This window comes from Indicator indicator, chromosome 4 (assembly GCF_027791375.1).
Source record: "Indicator indicator isolate 239-I01 chromosome 4, UM_Iind_1.1, whole genome shotgun sequence".
NCBI classification, from domain to species: domain Eukaryota; kingdom Metazoa; phylum Chordata; class Aves; order Piciformes; family Indicatoridae; genus Indicator; species Indicator indicator.
Window position 1 is genome coordinate 24,191,824 of NC_072013.1, and position 11,546 is coordinate 24,203,369.

Here is an 11,546-nt window from a genome sequence, read left to right on the forward strand (position 1 = left end):
CCTTTGTAGGCTTGAAATAAAACATTGCATCTCAGCCTTTAATGTCAGCTTGTATCAGTTTTCTGCTTTTCCAGGCATAGTCACAATTTTCATCTTAAGGTGCAGTTGAATTCATGCCTTTGTATTTCAGCTTGTCTTTGCCATTGTCTTTTTTGGCTGTGCCTTCACCCACAGTGCCTGCAAGAAGTATTTATGAATATAGAATGCATGCTAAGTGGTCTTCATGGGTTTTCCAGGCACCTGCTAGAATACTGCCTGCTGCTGACTGTCGCTACCGTCAGCAGCAACTTGTCTTCCTTTTCTTGCCTTCCGTTGTCCAGGTACTGTACTCCCTTTATGGTACATAGCTGTCAACAGGTGCAAGCTCAAATATGGAGGCATGTGCTAGCATTGAATTTCTAGCACAGAAGGAGGATGTTCTGCACAAGAGATAAATATCTATAGATATACCTGCAACTGTGTATCTTTAGATATAATTGTATGGCACTTGCAGTTTTATGCAGGCTGTGTAAGCAAACCCATCACTTATGCTTTAGGGCGAAGGTTCGCTCAACTTGTGTCATTTTAATAATTGTGAATGTGGGCAGCTGAGCTTTTGTGTTTGTGCATCACAGAATTTTACTGAAAACAGGATTCCCAAGTGGAAATGTCCAAAGGACTCTCCTCCCATTGCTAATGCATGTCTTACAAACTTAAATGAAACCGTTTGGCCATCTCAAAACAATTGATATCCTGTTTCAATCTGGTACTTGGAGGAGGTTTCTAGTATAAGCAGGGCCCGGCATATTCTGCAGTTTTTTGACTACCATTTCCAACTCCTGTGACAGAATTGTGCTTCTAAATCCAGGCTCTTTTAAAGAGGATGAAAAAAGTGTTTCCAGCCTTTGTGGTTGAAAGAGAGGACTTTGAAACATGCAAAAAGTGTAAACTAATGGGGAAGTCTTCCTGAGTCTGCACACAGCCTAAACGAGTAGCTTTAAGAGATCTGAATATCTCCTCTTAGTGGGATATTGACTCAGAAACTTCCTAGAGAAGTTTAAATATGAACACTGCTAACTATATTAATGCCAATCACTGTAGCAAAAACATCCATCACTGTTATATTTCACAGATCTCTATGCTGCTTTCCACATCTCCCAAGTGCCAAAAGCACCAGCTGCCAGAATCTTCAGCTTCATTTGGGCAGCTTTTATAATGCAGTAATGTGCTATCAATATGAAAATATTTTTGCCTATGTGCTTTTTATCACAGTTAATAAAACGGAGGCCTACTGCACTTATTTTTTAAAACTACATGAAGCTGCCAGAGAATTTCCAGTTTGCCAACCCTGCGTACTGTGAAATCCAAGATCTTGCTACACAAACGTAGACACCGCCTGCTGTGGAATACCTGAAGCCTTGACTGTAACACTCCTTTCTCTGCAGAACTCTCGAGCCCTCTCTGTAGAGTTCTTACTGTGTACATAGAAATCGGTTTTCTCTGCTTTCCAGCAAGGAGTATGTAGCATTTTGTGAAAACAAGGCCACTGTATATTCTCTGTTCTTTAAATTGAAAGGAAAAGATACCTGGTGCTTTACTCAACACTTTAAATTACTTAACTTCTCTCATCATCAAAATGCCCTTTATCCTCTTTTCTGTGTTCCTGACCCAGATATCCAAAGTTTTCTAGGGACTGTTTAAAGTGAATTATGGGGCAACAGTCTGCCCCTACAGATACTCCTAAATCTTGGCTAACTCCTTTGGCATGCCATTTTTGCAAGGGGCTCCCAGAGAGTTTGAACAGAATTTCTTCAGTGGAACCTTTTATTCTTCTGCTTAGTAATTCTTAGCAGTGCACATCTGAAGTCTCTTGCTGGTATTCTTTCTTAACCATAACGATCCAAGTTATGTACAAGCTTTTCTGATTCCAGCTTTCTCTAGAGAGATTACAGTGCGTGGCAATCCAGATGTTGCCCCTTTTGTATGCTCTTCAGCACAGCATGAGTGTCTCTGTTACCTAGAAAGTCTTGAATTCTAAACAGGATGAAACTATTTGGGTATTTAAAGACCAGCCTGCGATTTTGATGCATGACCATGTCTGCATTGCTTCTCTGGTCTAATTAAAAGGGTCTTGTTTCAGTTACTGTCTATATGGTACACCTTCAACTGCTGACTTACAATATGCAATGTTGATTTCAGCTTTATACTGTAAACGTTCTTCACAGAGAGAATGTGCAATAGGAAAAACAGATGAGGAGTGTCATAATTTTGATGGAAAAAGAAAATTGTGGGTAACATACTAGCTTTCTTACAAAATACAGATGATTTCCTTTTCCCATGGGTGTTCCTATTTTGCAAAGGAAAGTTGAAGATATGTACCTGTTTCTGTGCCTGGTGAATTTCTCAAATGCAAAGGTGATAGAGATTTATGTTAGTTGTAATTTACATATTGAACCCATGAATGTCAGGTTGTGATTGTATCACTTGTGTTTCTCAGTTTGCCACAGTTAATGGCTCATTGAGGTGAAGTTTAAAAGCTACCACCTATTTGTATCTGTATTCCATCACGTGGAATAGGCATTTCGCCAACAATGCTGGGTTTCTGTTTTGTTTAATTTTTAAAACACTGGTGCTGTTTGGTCCAAGACAGAGAAGCATATAGGGAGTAAATAGAAAAGTTGCCTGCGTGGAAGAGTGAAAAATGTGACTGCAGTATTGATGCCTTGATATGATTTAACTATGCAAATATACAAATAGGTGAGGGGGGGGGAATGTTTGGGTTGCATACCTAGTCTCTTAGTTGTTGCTCTGTAACTTACTCATATGTATGTAGGTACAGACACATACACACAGACATACATGCACATATATATGCAAAGTCTTTTCTTTACATAGAAGTGGTGAAACAAAACCCTTTCCTTCAAGTTATACTTGATCAGTTGGTGCAAATATAACTTACTGCTGCTAAGGGAAGATCATGGATAAGGGCAAGCTTTGGGTTCACATCTTCCAGTTTTGAAAACCTGTATATAGCTAATGAAACAGTTTGTCTAGCCTTTCTGAAGACCTTGGAATGTCACCTAGGAGAGAGGTCCTTCCATGTGCTCTGCTAATTTGAAGATTCTTGTATTTTAAACAAACATCGTTACGGGCAACTTGTTAATAACAAATTATTTAATTTGGGGAAAAAGGTGATAAAAAGCAACTGGACCTCTTCCTGTTCAGTCAATACCTCTATATTCTGGTTGACCTAGAAATTATAGCTACTGCAATAAAAACTATTTGTTTGGGAATTCAGTCTGTCTGAGAGTAGTTTTTAGTGCATTGTACACTGAAGGAGGCACTTTGCATCTGCAAACATGTTCTTCTTATAGCGAGTGCTTTTCTGGACAAAGGAAATCAAGGATGAGATGTGAAGTGACTTGCCCAGAGTTACAAAAGGAGGAATCTCCTGGAGACAGGACTGAATGAGTGGTTCCAGTTCCCAAGTGTTATCTTCAGGTCAGTAGGTTTTAATACATTTGTCCCCAAAACAAGTTGGCATACCTGAAAGACCCACATCAGGACAGTAAGGGCTAGAATTAAACATACAAGCTGTCGTGATTGGGGTTCTACACGTATGGTAGTCCAGATGTTACTCACTACTTGGTGGTGTTTTGCACGGCCTGCAGAGTGGAAGGCCAGCTCAATGTGTTGGTGTAACAGCAGTAAGTGTGTGTCCTGCTGTATATGTTCAGAATTACCCAACAAAGTAAGGCTCACTTGATGCTCCTCTTAACTGAGGCTGGAGAATGCCATTCTGAAGTGAAGTGGCTTCATCTTTGTTCTACCAGTGTGTACTGTGACTGACCATTTCTTGAGAACCTTTCTCCCTTTTTCTTTAAAGCAAAATATGGAGGGCTTAATTGTTCTTTCCTGCCTCTTAATCCAGCTTTGCTGACAAGCACGAGATAGGAAGGTTGTGGAAAACTTTGGACTGCTGATTCAGGGACATCCTCTTAACATTGAGAAAAGTAGAGAAACATAACATGTAAGGAATCTGACTATTCCTTTTTTTTTTTCTAATTTATGGTCAAGACTGCAGCTTCTGTCTTCCATTTCATGATGTTAGTGTAGATACTAGGCTGTGATCATTTATATTTGTTCCCTCCAAGTTAGGATTAGTTCCTTAGGGTTCAAATAAGTTGTAAATTTCACAGAGGAGCACCTGAACCAAAATCCTGGATCCAAACGTCCCAGGCTTGATGTAGAATTCAAATCTGGATCTCAACTCTGTGGCTTACTATCCTATCCATCTAGGGAAGGGTTTGTTGTCTCTGTGTGGTGTTCGTGTTTCTAGTCCTCTGGAACTAAGCTTTTAATTTGGTTGCCAGTTCTGCAAGGACTTTTTAACTTCTTAGTGATGCCGGTGTTCACACGCTCCATTGCTGGCAGTGGGATGCGTAGTGATAAAATTTGACTCTGTCTAAGGGTTACTGAGATAAACCAGCATTATCATTCGTAAAGGTCATTTTCTCACATAGTGTTCTGAGCTTTGGATTTGAATATAGCTCGCATCTGAAAGGACACATCTTCCAACTATGACCTGCATCACTGGCAGAGAGTTGTATAATCTGTACTTGTAGAATGGAAAGGTACAAGCTTCCATTGTTGCTGATGCATCATGTGATTCGCCTGTTTTGTTGTCCTTATAGCTGTTGTTTGGGGGTTTTGATTGGTTGTTTGGTTGGTTGTTTTGGTTTTTTTCTTTAGTTTTATCAAAAAAATCCAACAGGGGAAGTTCAGGATTTATTTCTACAAGGTATAAAACTCCAATGATTTGTGACTAGAGAGCTGTGAAAAATACCCCATTAGGAGATGATGGATTGAACGTAGGTCTATTTCTCTTAGACAAGTAGGATAACCTTTAAGATGCATGGAACAACATCATAATTGGGAAAACTAAAGCTGACATTTGTTTCCAAGAAATTCTGTAAGAAATATCTATAGAAAAGACATCAGTGATTGAGAATAATGTACAAATTAACGTGTTTGAAACTTGTGTATCCATTTCTTTAATTTCATACTCTTCAGTGAACAGTACACTTGTGTTCAGTATTATGATCAAAAACAAAGACCAAAGAAGGCCAACCTCATTTGATTGTGTATATTCTGCCTGTCTTAATTATCAATAGCTGTAAGGATACAGTGCAAGTGATCTGGTAACCAGTGGTTCTCGTCCTTTTAAGGGGCAAAAACAACTTTAATATGTATAACTGATTGCTCAGCAATAACCATGTTGTTAAAATAATAATAATAATAATAATAAAAGAATTAGCAACATGTCTTAATTTCCCAGTAGCATTATTATATGTTGTATTTCAGTTTATTGTATATTGTGTTTTTGTATTTATTTGTGTTTGGAGGTCTTGCTATGTCTTTTTGTGTTTTAAATGCTAATAAACAAGGACAGTGTGTAAGAGTGTAGAATGCCAAACTCTGAAATGCTAAACTGTGTTATTAAAGGAAAAATAAATCTAAGTAGGAAATAATATTTTTTAAAAAACCTCAGTGTGTTGAATTTGAATGACTGCTGACCTGCAAATGGCCAAGGCGCTTCTTTTCTCTTCTCTGAGCCCCCTGTATGTTGGCTGTTCAGTACTTTATGCTTATGCACCTGATGGACCTTTATTGTGGTGCTTCCCTTCCTCTTCACAGGAAATTTGCCATAACTTTTATCAGAGTTCTGTTTTTCATGTGATAACTCCGCTAGAATAAACCGAGTAATGGTGTTCGTCCTAACATCAATGTCAAGAGTCCTTGTGCAAATAGAGTAGAAATAATTGAAATGGCTTTTTGTGCATTTGTGGTACACTGCTTTCCCAAAGAGGTGTGGGTAAGGAGAGACAGAGTGGTTTGAATGTCTGACAGAGGTAATTTAAAAAATTTTCTTTCTTCTCCAGTGGCATTAGTGGCTCCTCTCAACTGAGAAATGCATGTCTTTGAAATCATGAACATGGTGCAGTCTGGAAAAGCATCACATTGTTTTGAAACAAGTGAAGCAATAATGTTTTCACTACATTTCAGATTCGGCCTAGTGATGGAAACCCTGATCCCTGGGGTGGTATGTGAAGCATATCACTTCTGCTGAGCACAATGCTGATCTGTCTGTCCTCACATTTCTTTCCTTCCACCTCCTTCTTACTGAAATTCTTATTTCCCCTCTTTAACATCACTGCATGGGTGTGTGTTGGAATGTCCTGCCTATTCGAGTCAAGACTGCAGTGTCTCAGCAAAAGCCACTGCCAGCACTGGAATGTGAGCACAACCCAGCCAGCTGATACTGGTATTTGCAGCAGATAGTCTAAAAGTGCTGGATGGCTGAGTGCTTTTTCTTGATGAAATGGGGACAGCAGAGAAAAGCAAGTACAGGAAGGTGGGCACAGAGAGAGGGAAGGGTGGCTAAGAAATGCCATCCTCACTGCACGCAGGATGCGCCATGGTGGACATTCCCTTCTCCTGCTGAGAGCAGTCACTGGTAAGTGACTGAATACTCTGGCTTCTCCTGCCCTGCTCATCACACTGCCCACCTGTACTTCCACCACCAGCACTCCAGGCTGTGCGGCCTAAAGCTCTTCAAATCTCACTGTGGAGTGTGAAAAGACAGTCAATTTCCTTGTATTAAGGAAATGGGTTACCTTCAAGCAAAGCCCTCTTATGGAAGAGCAGCTTTTGTTGTCCCTTGAGCTGTTCCTCCTTCCATATTTTTTTGCTTGATGCTACTCAGACCTGAGGTGTCCTTACAGTGTGGAGAGGAAACAAATTGCTTTAAATATGAAGGCGAACACCAGTTCACTTCCTTGCTCCTTCCCCAGCAATGAATCAGTTGAAATGCTACCCGATGCCATTCCTGGCACGAATGAGCATAGACGGTTTCTTCTTCACCATAGGTCATCGAAGGTGACTGGCAGCTTTAGTACTGTGCTTTCACCCTGCAGGGGATACATTGAATGGAAACAGAGTGCCACCTCAGGGAGAGCAGAGAAGTTGGTGAATGTGGAAAGAGGAGCTCCCCTGGTCTATGGAGAGTGCAGACACGTAAGTTGCCTAAGCCTGGACCTGCTGCTAGGGCCATCTCTTGCAAGAATTGCAGGGTCTTTTTTTTTTTAATTTCTTTGAAGTTTTCCAGTTTTTCAAGCCTTGGGTTTGCCTGGTAAGGAGAAGCACTTCCAAAAACTTCACGGTCCAGCAGATGGATCTGTCTCCAGCTCTTGGTGATAGCTTGCTTTGATGTGGCTGAGTCCTGGAACTGTTCAAGTAACGAAGGAAATATCTGGTGGTCAAAACAAGTGGCAGAAGAGGTTGATAGGTTTTCTGTAAGTCAGTTGTGTGGTTCCTTCCTGCATATTTGGGTCAAGCCCTGAAGGCTATTGCTGTCCAGCTTGTCCTTGGTGGCCAAGAGAGGCAATAACCCAAGTGTCTTCCCTGCCCTCCAGTGAACATGGCACTTGAGGGTGAGGCCACCTAGGCTCTGCAACTTTGGGGTGGCCTCTGGAAGTGGTGAACACTGGACCCTGTTGCACAGTCTCATGTATAGGCTCCAAAGAACAGGGAATTGGCCCAAGCTGGGAGCCAAATTCCTACTGCCCATGCTGGCAAGCACAGAAAAGATGCTGGGGTCTGACTTCTACCTTGTAGGTTGCAAATTGGATTAAGTAGTGTTTGGCCACTTCAGCTGCAGCTGTGGAAACATGTGTTTTGAGAGCATCACTGTGCTGATTAGAGGCAGGAGTTGTTTGCAGACCTTGTTAGGAACACTCAATGGCTTCTTTGTGGCAACACAGAAGCTCCCATAGAGGAGATTATTTGAATCATCCCTGGCTGGTAAAAATGGCATCTGTTTCAGCATATGACTTCAAGTTGGGCAGGAATGTTGATCTCCCTGAGGGCTCAGAGGCTCTACCTAGGAGACAGGATCTGAGCAGTCTGCATTGATGGGCTGAGGCCAGCTGTATGAGATTCAACCACACCAAGTGCCACATTCTGCTCTTGGGTCACAACAATCCTGTGCCATGCTGCAGGCATGAGGAAGAGTGACAGGAAAACTGGCAGGCAGAAAAGGACCTGGGGGTGTTGATCAACAGCCATCTGAACATGAGCCAGCAGTGTGCCTAGGTGGCCAAGAAGGCCAGCAGCACCCTGGCCTGGAACAGGAACAGTGTGGCCAGCAGGACCAGAGAAATCATTGTCCCCCTTTACTCAGCACTGGTGAGGTCACACCTTGAATACTATGTTTGGTTTTAGGCCCCTTGCTGCAAGAAATTCATAGAGTTGCTGGAGCATGTCCAGAGAAGGCCAATGAAGCTGGTGAAGGGTCTAGAGCACAAGTTCTATGAGGAGCAGCTGAGGGAACTGGGCTGTTCAGTCTGAAGAGGAGGATGAGGGGAGACCTTTCCCCTCTCCACAACTATCTGAAAAGTTATTGTAGTAAGGTGAGGGTTAGTCTCTTTTCCCAACTAACAAGCAATAGGACAAAAGGGAGTTGTCTCAAGCTGTGCCAGGGAAGGTTTAGATAGGACATTATAAAAAATTTATTCACCAAAAGGGTTGTGAAGCATTGGAAGATGCTGCTCAGGGAAGTGGTGGAGTCCCCATCCCTAACAGTATTGAAAAGATGTATAGATGTGGTGTTCAGGGACATGGATTAGTGGTGGTGTTGGTTGTGCTAGGTTAATGGTTAGAATCAATGATCTTCAAGGTCTTTTCCAAACTAAACAATTCTGTGATTCTATACCCTGTGCCACCAGTCAGTAGGAGTGCTGATGAGGTATGAACCTGCCTCCAGCCATTCCTTCTTCAGCAGTTGTCCCAGGTGTAGATAGTGGTGGAAGTCAATCCTGTGAGGATAAAAAGAAATCTTACACAAGTCTGGATGAAGTTAGCTGGATCAAAGTGTCTAGTAGGCTGTGGGCTCAGGACTTGGGAAACAGGCCTAGTTGCTCAGAACCACACACCCATGCAGATGCAGCTATGTGGCTATTTCTAACAGCCATACTCAGCAGGAAGTCCTTGTTCTTCTCCTGCCTTGCTGCTCCTGGGAGAAGGTGACTGTGGCTGCAGGAGGCCTGTAAGTGCTGGACAGGTTCCTCTTGATGAATTGGCATGGAGTCCCAGAGACGGCTTAACTCTATGGGCTGACTGAATGTTCAGCTTTAGCTCCTGAGCAGCCCTGGCACGGTGCTGTGCCTCTCCTGGCAGTGCACACAGCTCCTCTGCCATCAGGGATCAGATGCGGCACTATAGGTTGCACTGTTGCACCTGAGACTAGTATTTTCTGAAATAAAAGGAACTCCCAAGCAGGGGCTTATTCTGCTCCCTCTATCACTACTTGAAGCTGCCTGCTTTGAAGCAGCCATGAGATGTAACAGCTCAATGGGCTGTGCATCTGACAGGGTGCTTCTCCCCAGTTATTTATGGTTAGCTTCATGTCCAAACATGAGGCACTGTGCCAAGAAGACTGGCAAACACTATGTGCCTGGGTACAGCTCTGCCTGTCCGTGTGTCCCAAGAGCAGGATAGTGCGCAGCGGCAGATGTAGCTTTGGCTTGCAGGGAGTTGGAGCCAGCTGGTTGTGGCACGCCTCTGCCCTCTGTGAGGCCATGGGACATAATGCAGTTATCACAGAATGATTTTTTTCACGTGCTTAATGACTGTCTGGGGACAGCGCTGTTGTGGGTTGGCTGGTTGTACGCCTGCAGGGAGTGTGTGTGAGTTGGGGGTGATCACCCAGCTCACAACTGTCAGCATTTCATGCCGATGGGTTCAGTGTGGGGCTCCCTTTCCAACTGCAAAGTGCCAGGACTGAAGGCTTGTGTGAGAGGAGATGGCCCTTGTGTTGCCAGCTGCAACGGGTTTAAGCAGTGCGAAGAGATGCAATTGTAGGACGGGAATTCAGAGAGGTGCTGGATATTCCTGAATGACTTTAGGAGGTGGCTTTGCTGACTGGCTAAGGGAAGTGATGTTTCTGGCTTTGATACCAGTTTACAAGTCAATGCTGGGAAGGTCAATCATCTGTCATGGCCTGTTTTCCCCTTCTGCAGCAGCAATGTGCTTGCCCTGCTCTGGGGCATCGCAGCCAACACTGGGGAAGCAGCTGGGGATCAGAATGATGGGCTGGCAGCAAGGAGTAAAACGATCTCCTTGTCAGGGCAGCTGCTTTCATTTCTAGGGACTGAATTCTGCTTCCTTTTATCTTTGTTTCTTTCTCCCTATAACTGCCTACTCCAAATCTCACTCCTCTACAGCCTTCTATTGTGTCTATCTGGTCCTGGGGTGCACCTGCATCTTGGGGCAGTAGCAGCAAAAGGTGGGTTGGAGAGAGGTGTGCCCTGAATCCAGAGAGAGACACACAGCAAGGGCCAGGTTGTTCTGTTCCTCAGATTCCCAGCAGTAATGCTGTAGTGAGCAGCTGTCCCCATTAATACAGGCTTCGCTGTAGTTTCTGGAAATGCCCTGTCCTGTCCTATCCTAATGCTAGAGCTGGAGGATCAGGGCAGGATTTCATAGGCCATTTGATGAATACAGGGCAGATACAGGGTATTTTTGATCTCTACCTGCTTGTCAGGTAAATATTGGCTCACTTAAAATCAAGCAAGTATCAGCTTTGGTGGAGGCTAAGCTGCTGTGCAGTTGAAACAAGCAGTGCCCAAAAGCAGTGGCTGCAGGGTACCAAAAGTAAAAATAAGAGTGCGGAGCACAGCCCAAAACACCAGGTTTCAGGGTCTGTGGCATTACTCTTCAAACAGGGTCCCATTCAGTGGTTTCTCTCCCCTCTTGGCCAGGCATTAGAATGCTGAGGCTGCAAACAGGCATGCATCCTGCCCTCTGCACACTGCAGTCATTTCTCCAAGCTGTTATTGCCAAGAATCTGTGAATTACGTTTTTTTTCCCCTCTATTAAAATGCAGGACATCTCACTGAAGCAAGCATTCACCCCAAGAGTCCCTTGGGAGAGATTTGTGAGTGGTAATGAGAGCGCAGGAGACTTTCACCTCCAGGACATCTCTTGGCACCCAGCTCCCTGTGCAGAAAGCGATGACCGTGTCTGGCTGATGCCCAGGCTAAGAGCTGCTGCTCAGGAGCTTTTTCTCTTGGCAGTTCGTGGACCATGCTTGCGACACCAGTGAAGCAGAGGCACCTTGGTGTTCTTTCACAGGGCACATTGCATCATGCAGGGCTGAGCTGGGGTGTCCTGAGGACAGAAGCCCTCCTGCAACTCTTCATCCTACACTTGCACCAGAGGTGGGAATTGACATCAGGTGAGTTAATGTTTTGGGAGACAGACAATTATGCAGGAATAATGGAACCTTGTCCCCACTCTCCTTTGATCTGCCTGGTTGGAAGCTGGGAAGCAGTGGGGGCATGAAGGGTGGGGTGGGAGTGTCCTGTTCTCCCTTCTGCACTTCTAAATCCTTGCTAGCGTAAGGTCAGAACTTCTTGTGGTTTGTGACCCCCTCTAGTGATGTCCCTTCCAAGTACCTCTCCAGTATTCTCTTGGGATCCTGTAAACCTATGCATTCACAAATCTTC